The sequence below is a fragment of the Ruditapes philippinarum genome, unplaced genomic scaffold, assembly GCF_026571515.1.
Source record: "Ruditapes philippinarum isolate M1 unplaced genomic scaffold, ASM2657151v2 ctg3186_1_1_1_1, whole genome shotgun sequence".
Lineage (NCBI taxonomy): Eukaryota > Metazoa > Mollusca > Bivalvia > Venerida > Veneridae > Ruditapes > Ruditapes philippinarum.
The window spans coordinates 143,078-158,942 of record NW_026858102.1 but is presented as its reverse complement, the minus strand read 5'-3'; positions in this window follow the sequence as shown (position 1 = coordinate 158,942).

Below are 15,865 nucleotides of genomic sequence, written 5' to 3'. Positions count from 1 at the left end.
AAGCTAAACTTCCGACACAATCGAACTAAAATAAATTTGTATAAACTAATTAAAGGTGTTTCAAACCGTATAATATGTTTTAACTCTGTTTCTATTTCTGTTCTTTTCATTCCATGTAGTGTGATCTCATAAAGGTGAGGCAAGGCAATATACGTCACGATGAAAGCAATTTCTTTCAATTAGGGATGGATTGGACCACCAAACATAAAACATGAAAACAACAACAAAAAAACATTACTCATATAACACTTAATGCATCCCCCGAGAAGGTACGATTATTTTTGACCTTATGTTCCTTTTATAGGGGTCTGTAAGCAAATGTTACATGCCCTTATATAAGCTTTATGCATTAATAGTATAATTTTCTACAAAAAGTTTAGATATATAATGAGATAATCAATGCCAATTTGATAGAGGTCCGCAAAGGCAATGCTATATGCCAAATATCTTAGCTCTATTGTGTTTCCTATACACAAGTCTATACAAATTAAGTGACCTCGGGGTTGGCTTTGTCTGATTTTAGGAAGCCTAACATGCATTCTGCAATTCGTCTCATTATAAGTTACATTTATGCCAAAATGTTTTAATATTCTTCTATCGGTTCAGAGCGGACACGAATTTCTAAACGTCACACAGTTATAATGACTAAACGTGGCATTGACCTTGACTTTAAGAAGGTCAAACCTGCGCTCTTCTCATCACTATGGTTAACATTTCTGCCAAGTAGTCAGTTTCCTTTCATCAGTTGTAAAGATACGGGGCTGACACGAAACTACTAACAGAATGACGGACCGCTATAAGCATACTGATCTAAAATTCTTTCAGGCGTATAAAAAGTGGTAACGAGAAAAGTCCGAATAATCGGAAAGGCAGATAAAAATCTTTTCCTATTGCTAATCTGGTTCCATTAAAACATTTAAAAAAAGTTTTGTTAATGTCCTATTCACTGCGATATTAATTTATACTTTAGTTGTAGGAACAAGCATGTGCTTCAAGACCGTAGCAAGCTATGCCTAAAGATATGTTTTCAATATGGGCTGTAATATCTTCTTGCCGCTTTCATGCAGTTATTCCCTGCGGTCTGGAGACCGCAGGGTATTGGTACGCGTTTAACTTTTGAAGCATGGAGGAGCACGTGACCTGTTTTCGGTACATGGAGGAGCATGTGATCTGTAAAGCGTACATGATTGGTTAATTGACCTTTTCGAAAACCTGGCTAAATACCGTTTGCCGGTACGTTACGGAAAATCCTCTAGGGAATAAGTCAGAATTACAACTAATTAGGAACAAAAAACTATTACGTGATATTTTTAATTTTCTATAATTATGTTACCGTTTAAGATTGAAATACTTGAATGATGTGTTTGAAAATTATCAATGTTTCTTTAATATGTATCTCAAAATGTTACAAACAATAAATTGTTTATACTAAAAAACTACAAAATTAAAATATTCGTAGTGGCATCTGCCATAATAAATAGAGATATTTTCTGCAAAAACTTGTGTGTTTACTTTATTAATTTTTTTTGCTCGGAATTATTCATAAAATGGTAATCATTTTCTTAAAAAGAAATAATTGTTTTATGTTCGACCTTCTCCGGTCATCAACTGTCCCCAGTTTCCAAAGACCTTCTTCTATATTGATCGATCATTGTCAACTATATTCCTGTTACAAACGTTTATTCCCCCCCCCCCAAACAATGTTGAAAATAGTTAAATGAAATATCTTTATATCATTAAAAATGTTCCCCGCAGGAAACCATTTTACTTGTTGTTTATTGGCATCCGAATGTGGATTTCTTAGATGGGGGCTTTAGTGATCATATTCATATTATGACATTGAATTTAACATGTGTATTATAAATTATGTATGAATTTATTACTACAATAAAAATAACATAACGCAAATTGAAATCAGGATAAGGCTAACAATGTGTAATCAATGCAATAAGACATAATTATATGAATACATATTTTATTACAGTGTGTATTTTTTGCGTGACCATAAAGACGTATATTTATACTCTCGTTAACAAACGGGTATCATTTGTTTAAGATATCACCTATACTGTACGAAATAAATTGGCGTCAGTGTCCATATTATACCACGCCATCAAATATCTGATTTTAATGTAAATCATATTAATAGCAGCATGAGGTATTGCTACAAATTTGAGGGTTTTTGTCTATTTCATCATATAACAAGCAATATGGTCAGAATATGTCTACAATACTGTATAATTGTCTTGAAGTGACGTAATGCCCATTCAAAGGGACAGGTGAAAGTAAAAGAAGTTTCCCAATATTCCTTGTAATTTAGAACCATAAATGAATCTGATGGTCCACGGAAACTTCAGTAAATCCATCGAAAGTTAATTTAAATTATTAAAAAAAAGTGTGGCAGTTTTTTTTTATATTTTAGTCAGGTGTACATTTTATCCTTAACATTTTCTAATATTAACTGATAGCCAATCACCATTTTAACGTTCAAGCTATTGAAATATATAGTCATTCCAGTTGAACTTGAACATGAAAAAAGAGCAAAATGTCCCTTTAATTTGCATGCTCCAAATAAAGTTATAATACATCAAAAGATCACACTTCATATCCTGCCTCTTTCTATTCATGACTATGATCATGTAGTTAAAGTGGGTTTTCAAAGATTCTTTTTTTTTTACTTATACACTATGTGTAACTCCGTTGCTTAACTATTAATAAAGCTTCGGTTCAGATTCGGTGTTGTGAAGACTTTAACATCATCAACTGGTGCCACTCGTTGTGGTGAATGGCTAAATTGTGTTTGTGTTCCCTTCAGGATATTAAGTGTGTAGTTTTTGTATAATTTATAAATGAATTCCATGCTGCTGGGCCATGCAAAGAAGAAACAATTTTGTACCATTGCGAGACTAATGTGAACAAGTTATTTAAAAAGGAAATGCAGTTTTGGGACGACAACATTATGTTGAATTAATAATTCTAACTAGCGTCACATTATTCCCATATCAAACATGAACGCTGTTTATCAGCTATTGTATACCGCTTTGCCGTTTTATTCCGAAAGTTTACTTGTTATTCTCTGGTGTACGACCTCCATGTCAATTCCTACGAATCAAACCTCAAAACTGTGTTGAATTGCCGATAAACACCACTGAGACCGATATTATTTCTTAAGTATACGAAATGTTTTAGGCCTATCAGAATTCGAAAAATATAATCTCATTATAAAAATAACTGTTATAATATGTGAATGTGTACTTTTACTGTTTATAGACTTTTTAATGATCATCGTTCATATTAAACACTTAAAATTAAAAAATGCCATTCAGTACTTTATCATAGCAGGTAAAGACACATACTCTTGAGATAACAAGGCATAAACCATATAATTAAAAATCAGACACACTTGAAAATAAAGGGGTATTATGACGTCCCTACCAGGTACTGCATCTGCATTTAAAGCTTCTTTCATCTTGTGTTGTAAATATAAAGTGACTATACAACAAATTGACAATTAAGAAATAGATTAAAAGCATGTTATAAATAAATTATTAGTTTCTTTGTACACACCACACAGGAAGGAACATCAGTATAAGTACGGATTTCAATGAATAACAACGAACGCATAAATTATCAACATTTTCTTAAGTACTTTCAATTGATAGGTGATATATCAGTTATTGAACAGGATACGGAATAAGTTAATACGTAGAGACAATTTCTTACTAAAGGACGTGTAGGGAAGATTTATTATCTAACATATATCTACTATCGGGATCTTTGATATTCTGCTTAAAATGAAATAAAGTTTTAGCAATTCAATTGTTACTCCTCTGATTCCTTCCGCTCGAAGGATCTTCCCTTTTCAGAATTTGTTTTGCTTTATTTCTCGGTATATGACACTTGTGTCAGTATTGAATATACACGAATATAATATTATATTTATCACATAGTCAAAATAAGAACGGTCACCAGTTACAAAGAGTCATTTTTCATTGACGCTATTATAACGCTAACATAAACGCGCTTTACCGCTATGTTTGTATATAACGTAAATGACGTCACACCAAAGTGTTATAATTCTAAATATAGTTATGATACTAAGTGTCCGCTTTTTTATACAAAGAAATCGTGTTTTTCCAAATCACTTATCACTTACTTCTTAGTAATACATTTATAAATAATAGAAAAATGCACATGTATCATAAAATATTAGATAATTATACGAGGGCTGACTCCAGAAAACATGGACTTTATTAATACTTTTATTTAAAGTCGTGAGTTTTATTTATACTTTTCATTTGTCGTCGCTGTCAACAACTTCCAGAAATTAATTTAGGTGCTCAATCTTCAATATAATTTAGTTTTTTTTTTTTTTTTTTTTTTTTGTATTTGTAGACTTATTTTGTTCTTTTGTTGTTAACATTCCGAGTTTGCTTCAGTGGCGCAAGCCAGAAAATGTTTAATGTCTAATTCATGTCATGGGTATTGGCAGGAATACGTGTGAAATGTCACTGCTTATTGATAAAGTTTTCGTGGTACGAACTATCATACGCCCTATATTATCAGCATTCAAAGTGTGGAGTTAAAATTAAAAGTGTCGCAATTAAAAAAAGAATACTGGTAATGATGATTATGGTTTTAGTTAGGAATGACCCCGAGGGCTATATTTAAGAATCTGAACAGCATATACAAATGCACAGACAAAGACACAGATGTATTTCGATCAATAATGTTTCAGTGGCATGAGAGAGGTTGCTTAAAAAATCAGAAATATTCCACACGTAAGAAAATCCGCCAAGAACGACTGAAAAGTTACGGAAATTAGCACATTACATTGACTGCGACCGTAGACAGGTTGCCTAGAATAAATAAAACTGAGGTTCAGTGAATTTTAAGACTAAATGTTAGCTCTCCGTTTATTGACCGGAATAAGGGGAATTCATTTCTAATGAGCCAGTCACACTATGACGTTCTAGTCAACGCTCAATGAACGTTTCAATCGTTCAATTTTTGAGCATTCTAGAATGAGGTTGAAACATCTGGTTTGTGATTAACGTGTGTCGTCTAACGCATAACAAGCGTGTGTCTAACGCACGTGGAGGAGCGTGTAACAATGATCAAGTAAGATAACCCTGAAATCCATAAGCATGTGCTAATAACCACTGGCGCGGGACGAACTGTTTATCAACGCTGGACGAGCGTTGTTAGCGACAGAAAATAACGACAGAATAATGCCGGTATTCCATTCATACGGGAGCGCGACGTGAACGTTTAGCGTGAGCATGAATTTTCACGTTCACACTATTCCATTCATCAGGTTAGCGTGAAAACAATTGTTTCGTCCATTTTTGCTGGAAAGAAAATATGTCAATATAAACGCTTCATTTAATTCTTCAAACGATGAGTCAGCAGAAACATGAGAAGCAAAATCATTTTAAAAAACTATACAATTTACATCCTCATAAATTATTAATTCTGAGGTCAATTATTTAAAATGTTTATAAAAAATCATTTATGTCAATATATTCGCTACCGTCAGAATTATTATTTGATTTAAACATTTTCCAGAATTATTTTTTATTGTTCCTGCAGTCCTTAAGGGACTGGTTGTACAGAATATGGAATTTCCTAATTGCTTCAATAAGTGTTTCTGTTGCATCTAGCATAGACAGAAGACCTTTCATGGTGGCTTCTCGTCCGTGAAGGCCGTGCGTGAACGTGAAAAATCACTACATGTAGCGATCGGTTTCACGCTCGAGTTACACGGTCACATGTCATAAATTCGCGTTTCACGCTCACGTCGCGCTCACGCCGATAAGGAATACATACAATAGAAAATCGTTTGTTATATTTTTCACGTTCGAGTTTCAAGTTCACGCTTCACGTTCCCGTATAGATGGAATACCGGCCTAACGTCTTGCTGGCGTGTTACTGAATGGGTACAAAACGCTGGGAATTACATAGTGAAATATAGCTTCTTTTCTTGTGCGTTGAATAGTCAAAATCATGACGACAAGACAAAAAAGGTGGGATGAGGGCTTACCCTATTAGCTACTGCCAAACCCTTGACATTTTTATATCCATGATTTAGTCCAACAATGTAGTCGTTTTTGTCGGGGTCTTCTTCTCTGCTGGTGACTTCCCTCCATGTGTTCAGCTATGTTTAAGTTCAGAACTTATTGATGCTTGGCAATAGCAAAATATATAGCCTACTAACTCTTTCAGATTCTTCCGTAGTAGGTGTTCTCTGCGGTAACCCAAAATCAAATAATCAAATGAATCTTGCTTTTTACATATGAATAAATGTTCGTGAAACCGTCGAATGACGCGCAATGAACGCTAAAAGGACGTTTGTTTCACTTAAGTCACACGTTCTATGTGCTTCAGAACCGTTCAGCGGTCGTTGACAGGTCGCCAAACAATCAAGTAGCGATTGAATAACTGCTTACTAACTAAAACCGAACGTGTTCATTGCTCAGCGGAAGTTAGTAAAATGTTCCATTAAAGTTCTTAATCGTTCTTCAGCGTTTGAAAATTAAACGTTGAAGAACTCTGGTGTGACTGTAAACTGTATGTTCAAAACTTTTTTCCGGACCAGCGTTCTCCGCCGAGTCCCTGCGATTACCTACGTTCACTGGCGTTCACACAACGATCTTCTGGCGCTATCCCAGCAACCATAGGCGACTACCGATATTTCCACAAATGTCATAGAACGCTGACCAGAACGTTAAGGTGTGACGGCTTCTTAAAGCAACGATGGAACCATTGTTTTATCACCATGGACGAAACATGGGTTAAGTTCTATACACCGGAGCAAGATAAGACTATGGTAGGTAAGAATCACATCAGGGAACTCCACCACAGCAGAAGGCTAAGTCTATAGTAAATCTATTATACATGTCGTAAATTACAACGATAGATAATTTGACACACAGAAACAATCGGATATTTTAATCAGAGGAGTTTCTTTATGTCCAGAGACTAGAATGTTATTGACCGTGAATTCACAAACGTCCATTTTCAGGTTCATACCCATTATGTATATGGGTTAGGTCAACGTCCATTACTCCCTTTCCTGTTTGGAAAGGCTAGTTGACAGGTAAGATATTTCTAATATCGGACCTTGCACGCAATGCAAAGGCTATTGAATGATTTCCTGGATTCGTACCAGTACTGGAACTGTATCCTATGTCAGTACTTGTACCAAATAATTAATCGTACCTGTACCAAATAAGTGATCTCCCTTAGACAATACAATCATCTGAGCAGCTGTATAATGACCTACACGGTTTTGCCACTAACTGGTTATTTGGCATCTAGAAATCAACCCGTTGCGGAGTCGAAACTCAGCAAGCGTTTAGTAACTGAATGAATTATCACAAGTAGTGTCAAGAGTGAATTAACAAAAAAAACTGTTTTAGATCTAACAATCACATGCAAATACAAATATTTATATTCAATCAATGTCCTGCAAGCTGTAACCTTCACATCTAGTTCCTTACTTGTAACTTATAACAACATATTGAAGCAGACAATAAGCACAACTTGATATTCCCACTAGCCTCCGTAACTGATAGTAGAGCAGCGGCCAGTCACTTACTAACCCACCTCGTCCTCGGGAGTAAAATTAATCGCAACATTGGAGGCATCTTTTGGCAGTTCAAGATTAAACAGTTCCTTGAATGGTCAGTGGTTTGGTGATGTGTTTGACAGGTGATTACAACGGCACAATAGATAGCGGCGTGTATCTACGTTGCGCAACGTTTGAGTGTCACTTGACGTCATATATATGTATTTTATTACATTTGATCAATATTGTTTGTTTTTAAACAATTTTTTATTTCATTTTATTTTATTTATTTATTTTATTTAATTTTTGCTCCGGCTTTATTTATTAAATGAACATTAATTTGGACATTGATATATTGTGTATATCCTTAAAATCGAATCAGTCCGCAGACCTAGCAAATCTTTATAAAGATTCATTGAGCAAAATCTAAATAGCAACGATACTTATTCATCAACATACATACCGAACTTCTATATAAATATAAGTATTCGAATAAGTCATATTCTTAAATCAAAACTGGTTCACATAAAGTTTCAAAATCTTAATTAATTAGATGTTTAGATGCAGGAATTAAATTATCACACATGCAATCATCAATATTCATGATCACCAACTTTAAACTAGATCCGCTTCATACTTGATATTTTGTCAGTCTGTCAGATACAAAATCATCCCTAAATCAGTCATCAATATAGTGCTGTACTGACAAGCTTATTGTCAATTATTTTTCCACTCCTTCAGTTACAGGCTTACTGACTAACTTTTTTACTCGTTTCTTATCTTTTAAATCACTCACTCAAATATTTTTGCCCTCATTCACACATTTACTCCACACTTACGTAATCGTTCAATTTCTAACTCGCACACTCCTCGACTCACTCACTCACTCACTCACTCATTGAACCCGCATCTAATCATCACTTAGGTACCTTCTAATTACTTACTGACATGGCAGGCCACTTACGTCACTCATCTTTTAACTCAGACCTAAATCACTTACTCGTGTTCACTCATTCCCATCGCTCATTCACACACCTCACCTCACGGACTATTTTACAAAGCCGCTTACATATATCACGTGTGACTTTGTTACTGATCACAATTAACTCACGCACTAATTCTTACTACAGTTACTCGATTACTTATCTTCTCACTCGCTCCCTCCATCGCTAACCAACTCACTAACTTACATAAACTGTTACAAACTGATGAGTCACTTAAATATTCCTAATGTAGAAAAATGTAAAATACATTATCTATAACATTAAGACAATAAAAATTAAACATATATCTATTTGAGTCGAGACATTGAATTTATATTTGTATCAGCAAAGTTTGCATGTTAGTAAGCCTGGAAGAGCCAAAAACCATTTTTACATCCGTAGTAAAGTCTGAATTTATATACACACACAATGTGTTTCACTTGTGAAAGTGGTTGACAAGGATAGCATTAATAATTGTAACATGCATTTTCTTCAATTGTTAGCGTGCATAATTGTGTTGTTCCCAAACGGTAAGTTAAGTTCATTGGAAATTGGAAATTGACATTTCTTTTATTGATATAACTGTATTTTTCTCTCATGTAAAGCTTATGATCTTGATATAAAGAACACAATCATATATAGGCCAATGTTAAAACTTTTATTTGATAATCATGTGGTATTTTATCAATATGATTAATTCATTTTTAGAAATAAAATTAAAAATAAAAAAAAATTGTAATATTTGAAGAAAATGAAATATCATAAAATCCATTTACATATGGAATTATTAATAGCACTGATAAGGCAGCTACAATCCCTGTAAATCATGTCATTTTTGTTGTCTAAGTATTTGGAATCATCCAGTTGTGTTTTTATATGACTGCAACATCATTGACACAAATATGAGTGTTTATTGTTGCCTTACTTAAACTGAATCATAAAGTCTCTAAGAAGGATTCTCGGAAAGTGATGAAAACATATCAGGTAAGTGGAATATTTGTGAAAGGTATGTAGAGATTGTAAGGATAAAATAATCTAGTAAAAGATAGTTTCAAACGTTAAATACGATTTATTTAATGCTTTTGAGTGGATTGCTTATTTATTCGTGAAGATTATAATTGATAATTGCACAGTGAAAATTATCAAAATATACTTTCACACTTTTCAAAGAAGAGACTACTTTTAAAGACCCCATTTGGTACCTCATTTTCTTTATTTTTTATATTTATTTTTTATTAATTTATTTATTTATTTATTTTTTGGCTAACATTTTCGGCATTATCAGCGCTGTTTAGAGCACAGCAAAGCTGAATTGATAAATTTCTTAAATTTCAAACGTAATAAAAAAGATAAAACTTACTTAAATTCATTCAATTTACCAATCACCAAATGTCGTCTCCATTTTTTTATTTCATTTAAACAGTCTGAAAATTAAACTTTCATCCACACAAAAAGCTGCTCTTGGTGACATTTTGGGCATGTTATACATGTAGTGTCCTACGAGCAATAACTGTAATGCAATGACTAAAAGCAAACCCGAAAGATAAGTAAACATCCAAGCCTTTAAATAATCGCATGCTAACCAAATTCCTTTTGAATTTTTACACATCTATTCACAATTATTTATTGTTTTTAACAATCATCAAATAAGTATTCTTTCTGATGAATATATGTAGAATTATCAAATCCTAATGAAATTCTCTCGAATCAATCAATCCTCGCATGAAATACATAACTTTTAAAAAATGCGATCGCTTGCATGAGTGAGGTTGGTATAAAATAAACCTCCGCTATTTCGCAGAAATAAGCTTGGCGTGGTGTTTCTTTTTCTTCTTCTTGAATCGTTTGTTTTAATTTTTCACAACAAGCGTTCATTCATATTTTTTCTTTGAAATAAACAATATCATTACTATTTAACGTAGATTTTTAAAGTTTTTTTTTGCTCAAGACTTCATGTATTTATGAGAAATACGTCAGAATTTGAGACTACCAGTGGGGCAAACATATTCTGATATTCAACTTAATATTGAGGAAATTTCATTGAAACTTGTATTGAGGCATAAAATAAAAAGAAAATTTTGTTTGTTGTTTGTTGTGTAAGATGTTATTATATTTCATCACGTCGAGTAGCAATACTGATTTTAAAACTCACTCGATGAAATAAAATATCATCTTACACAACAAACAAACTCATTTTCTTCTTATATTTTTTTAAAGCTCACTCGATGAAATAAAATTTCATCTTACACAAAAACAAACAAATACCCTCTATACTATTATAATTATATTCATTTTAAAATCACTAGATAGTAAAAGAATCAGTATACCATTTTAAAAGCATGTGGTATGACTAATATGAATATGTGTGAATGGTACTGGATCGTTTCCACCAAACTGGAAAATACTTAGAAAAAAACAAATACATGTTTTGAAAGATATAAATTTATATATCTGAAGCAAAAATAGTGTTTATATTTTCAAAAAGAATTCTAATGAAAGAAATATGTGTTATTTAAAATATCTTTGTTAACACAGTATTATACGACAAAATCTATGTTTTTGTACCCTTTAAACAATCATATGAACATCGCAAACGGGAAAACATGCTATTGCATCATTGCACAAGATACCTAAATATGTTATCTATGTCTCTAATTGCACATCAGTTGCTTACATTTTTTTGGACGAAGTCCGTCTGAGAATAGTTTGACTTCCTGTAAAATTTACAGGCCATTCTAAAATTAGTATAATAATCTAAAGGATCGTTCTAAAACGTACACACATCCATATTATGAAATAGTCTTAAAGAGTATCGGAAATAAACTATCTAGTTAAATTTTAGGATGTTTGAGATTACTAAACTTCCTCCAATTAATTAATTTACACTGCTTTTAAAATTCTCATTAATTCTCTAGTGAATAGTCTATTAAACATGAAATTTAGCGAGGAATAAATGACATGCAATTCTTTAAGTTTTGTCCTAAATGACGATGAAACTACCAATAACCTTCACAATCCCGAAACCACATGATACCAAATAATTTAAAAAGCCTTTCTGGTACACTTAGTAGATCATGTTCAGTGTTCATTATATGAGTCGCGTCATGACAAAACCAACATAATGGGTTTGCGAGCATCCGCGCAGTCTGATCAGGATCCATGCTGTTCGCTATCAGTTTCTCTACTTGTAATAGAGTTGGTAAGCGAACAACATGGATCCTGATCAGACTGCGCGGATGCGCAGGTTGGTCTGGATACATGCTGGTCGAAAAACGCATTACGTTGGTTTTGTCGTGACGCGGCTCATATATCATTTGATTACTGAGATGTTTAATTGATATAATGTTTTTTGCATAATAACAAAGCATAATATCAATGTGTACATGAATGTATGCGTGTAAGGTACACTTACGAAACAAGTCAGTTCCATTTAGAAAACATATCTTGCAGTATTTCCTAAGTCTATAAATTAAATGCTTTTTCAAAACTCGAAAATAACCTATGCAAGTAAAAGCGGTTTTACCTCGTCCGAGTATCTTTTTAAAGATACTTCTTCTTGTTAGAATATGTGTGTAATATGCGCTGTTGTTTTATTGCACATTGTGTTTACATATGCTATTGCACATTGCACATTTCTACATATTGTACAGAATCATTATTTCAATTTCATGTGTGTTATTGCTTTACTGCACCTTGCTTCCACTTAACAGAATTTGTGTATATGACTATATATAGCTTCGTTATAATGTAATTCCATTGGTGTGGTTAGTGCTATTTTTCTTTCATTATTTTACTACTTCTTTTATAACTTCCTTTACCTTGAAAACATGTATTAAAACCATACAATTTTGCACACACAAAAAATCGCAAGAAATTTCAGAAATGTTCATTCAGTTGTAATGTTGTTTGAATTTACCAGTTTTTTTAACTCCTGCCTGCTGATGGGTAGTACATCTTTAATCCGCCAACAAATGAGGTCCTGGAGAATACACAAAACACAACTTTTAAAGTCATCATATAACACACAAAAATACTCAGATGTATTAAATACACTTAATTTATGACCAATCAAACTAGAGATGACTTTAATTGGGTCACTTCAAAATTTAAAAGAACTACTTCCTACGTAAAAGTTAACTTATGCTGTTTAGAAAAGCAGGTTTCCTGAGTCCTATTAGATAGTGAAAATCCGTGAATTGGCTATAAGTTTCATTGATAAACTATTGATTAAATCTAACTCCTGCTTAGTATTGTTACAGATGTATTCTGTTATACATGTATAAGAGTGAAAAAGGAAACTATTATAACTATAAACTTGTACTGTAACAGTATAGTTTATTTCTGACGGAGTTTCTTTCATTGTTTGTGTCTGTATTTGAGCTACCCCCGAAAACATTTTAAATTTTGTAGAAAAGTGGAAGATACCGATACAAAAACATGTCCCATTTCCAGAAGCTTTAAGCACTCATACACGGGACCCCGATTTAAAATCTCACCCGAAAGACCGTAAAGTTATATGGCCAGTCTGACAATTGGGCCATCAATGTCGCGATTACAAGTGTCGCTTTTACCGATTGAGATGTGCTGGCTGGGTTTTATTGTTTGATGGAATCATGGAGCATTATATTACATGAAGTAAAATCGTGGCATCATTTACATAATATTTGTATCAGCGATAACATAATCCCGCACGTTCACATATTCATGCGATTTTCCGAAAAAGTGTTCCGCCATCTTGAATATGCAAGTTTACGACACTGATGCGTTTTTGCATTTTTTGTTACTATTAGTTTTCCTAAGGAAATATGTATACCTATCGCAGATGTGTTTTGCTTTGTCTATCTAGTTTATTTTGTTACGATCGAGTTAAAGATCACTACCATATCATTTTCAGGAAAGCCGAGATCATTGACCACCTTTCAAAGATGTCAAAGTTTTTATTAACAATTATGTTCAGTGTATCTTATAATCTTTTCAAAATTAATAATTAAATACATGAACATAAACTTAAGCCTAATTGTGCTTTAACAAACACTTTGATTTTCTATTAGACACAGATCCTTGATAATTATTGTGATTTGTGCATTTCAAGACTGTTAATATATAGCTCAGAATATATTTCAATTTTAAATTCAAGTCAATATACCGGCCATTACATACGATGTAACCTTAACAACTTAATGTTTTATTGCTTTTAATTATGTCAAATATCCACATAAATATAGTTTATTATGTTTTTCACAATCTTATCTTGGAATTCCCCATCCCCTATCTCTTTTTAGACGAGTATTCTTTCGGGATCCGCTGATATTCATGAAGAAAGCTAGAGTTATTGTTCTTCAATTAAACAAATGTCACGTGATCATGGCAGAAAAACTTCTTTGTTTTCGCTCCGTTGAAAAATGTGAAATAATATAGCTTATTCTGTTTTTGGAGGATATTTTTATGTTTGATATACAATGTTTTTATATTGGATTGTTAACCATGATGATAAGTAAAATATATCATTTAAGCTGTTATTAGATAATTTTAATGTTCAGTTTTCTTAAAAAGCTGTTCTGCAATGATCACAAACGTAAACTGTAACGTATAGTACGTAAAGTACAATAGACATACAGTCTACATACTTTTACTGTTAGAGACAGCTTTTTGCCACATATGTCATCGTGTACTTATACTCTAACAAGTAAACAAAAGATACGAAATCTGTCCTCGCCGTTTGACAGTTTAAACAACAAACGCTTATCTGCAGTAACGATGGACCCTGAAAAAACAACTACTACAAACGTTTCTTTTGGACAGGAAGATCTCGAAAAATTAGCAGACGTCCTTAAGTCTTCTTTCAAAACGAAATACTCGCTTTAGTCGAACATGCAGTTAAGTCTTCTGTTTCGGCAATTGTAGACGGTGTATTAAGTGACCTCGAATGCAAAAATAAGTTGCTTGAATCCAAAAACATTCGCTTGACTTCTGAAAAAGCATCATTAAAAGTCCAAAATAATACGTTCAAAGCAACAGCGGAATCTGCGGAACAGTACAGCCGACGGAATAACATCCGTATTGCAGGGTATCCTGAATCTTCTGGTGTAAACATTGACCAAAATGTGCTCGACATTTGCAAACAGCTAAATGTAAATATGAATATTAATGAAACTGATCTGTCGCACAGGACCGGGAAACGTATTGGCTCTGGCCCACCAAGGCCCATTATTGTTAAATTTATTTCGTACAGGAAACGCCAACGACTCCTTTAAGCACGGTAAAGTCTGAAATCCAGTGATATGAAAAATATTTACACCAATGAATGTTACTAATCCATGTATGCTGATTGCATTCTTATATATAAAATGGCTAATGTTTTCTATAAATTATAATGTATTCATAACGTTTTATGTCAAATCAAATTAAACACTTCATGTTTACTTGCTGGGTACGTTTCTCTTTATTTAATAGCTCACCTGAGGGCAGAGTGCTCAAGGTCAAAATTTGTCCGACGTCCATTGTCTGACAGTGCGTCCGTGGGTCTGTCGTTTAATTTATTTTTCAAACAACCTCCTCTGAAACCACTAAGGCAAATTTGATGAAATATTTATGTGATAGTTCAAGCATGAAGCTCTACTTAAATTTTACAAATGTATCTGCTCCATTGACAATCTTGGTCAGAAAGACTAAAAATAGATTTTAAAAATGAATTTTTCTCTGAAAGTTCAAGGACTAGAGCTTAGGTTTTTTGTGTGTGTAGCATCATCTAATGAATATCTATAAAAATATCTACAACAATATATACATCGTAGTCATCCCCAGGGGTAATGGCTTTTATTTTCCTTCTATAGTAAATTCTTCAAAATCTTCTTGAAAACTGCAAGGGCTATATCTTAGATATTTAGCATCAAACAGTGTCTAGTGGGCCTTTACAAAATTTGTTCAAAGTGTAGCCCTGGGACCTAATTTGGTTTCATCTCGGGGTGGATTTTCCTTGTAGGTGTGTACAGTAGCAACTCAAAGACACATTATGCTCATATTTTTATTGAGATGAACTAATTATATATTTCAAATGATTGATAACGGTGATTGAACAACAGTTGATATTGAAATCCAATTTTATATGCCCGAAAGAATTTATTATGTTATAACCCCTGAAGGAGCATAACTTAAGTTCCATTTTGCCCACAGTGTTCAAACTTCATAGGATGATTGCTCATATTAGGTAGAACACCCCTATTGATTTGAAGGAGGTCATACTTTATTTAATTCCCATGTCTTACAAATGCTTCATCCTTACTAAAAAAAAACTTTCGGGCATATAATGATC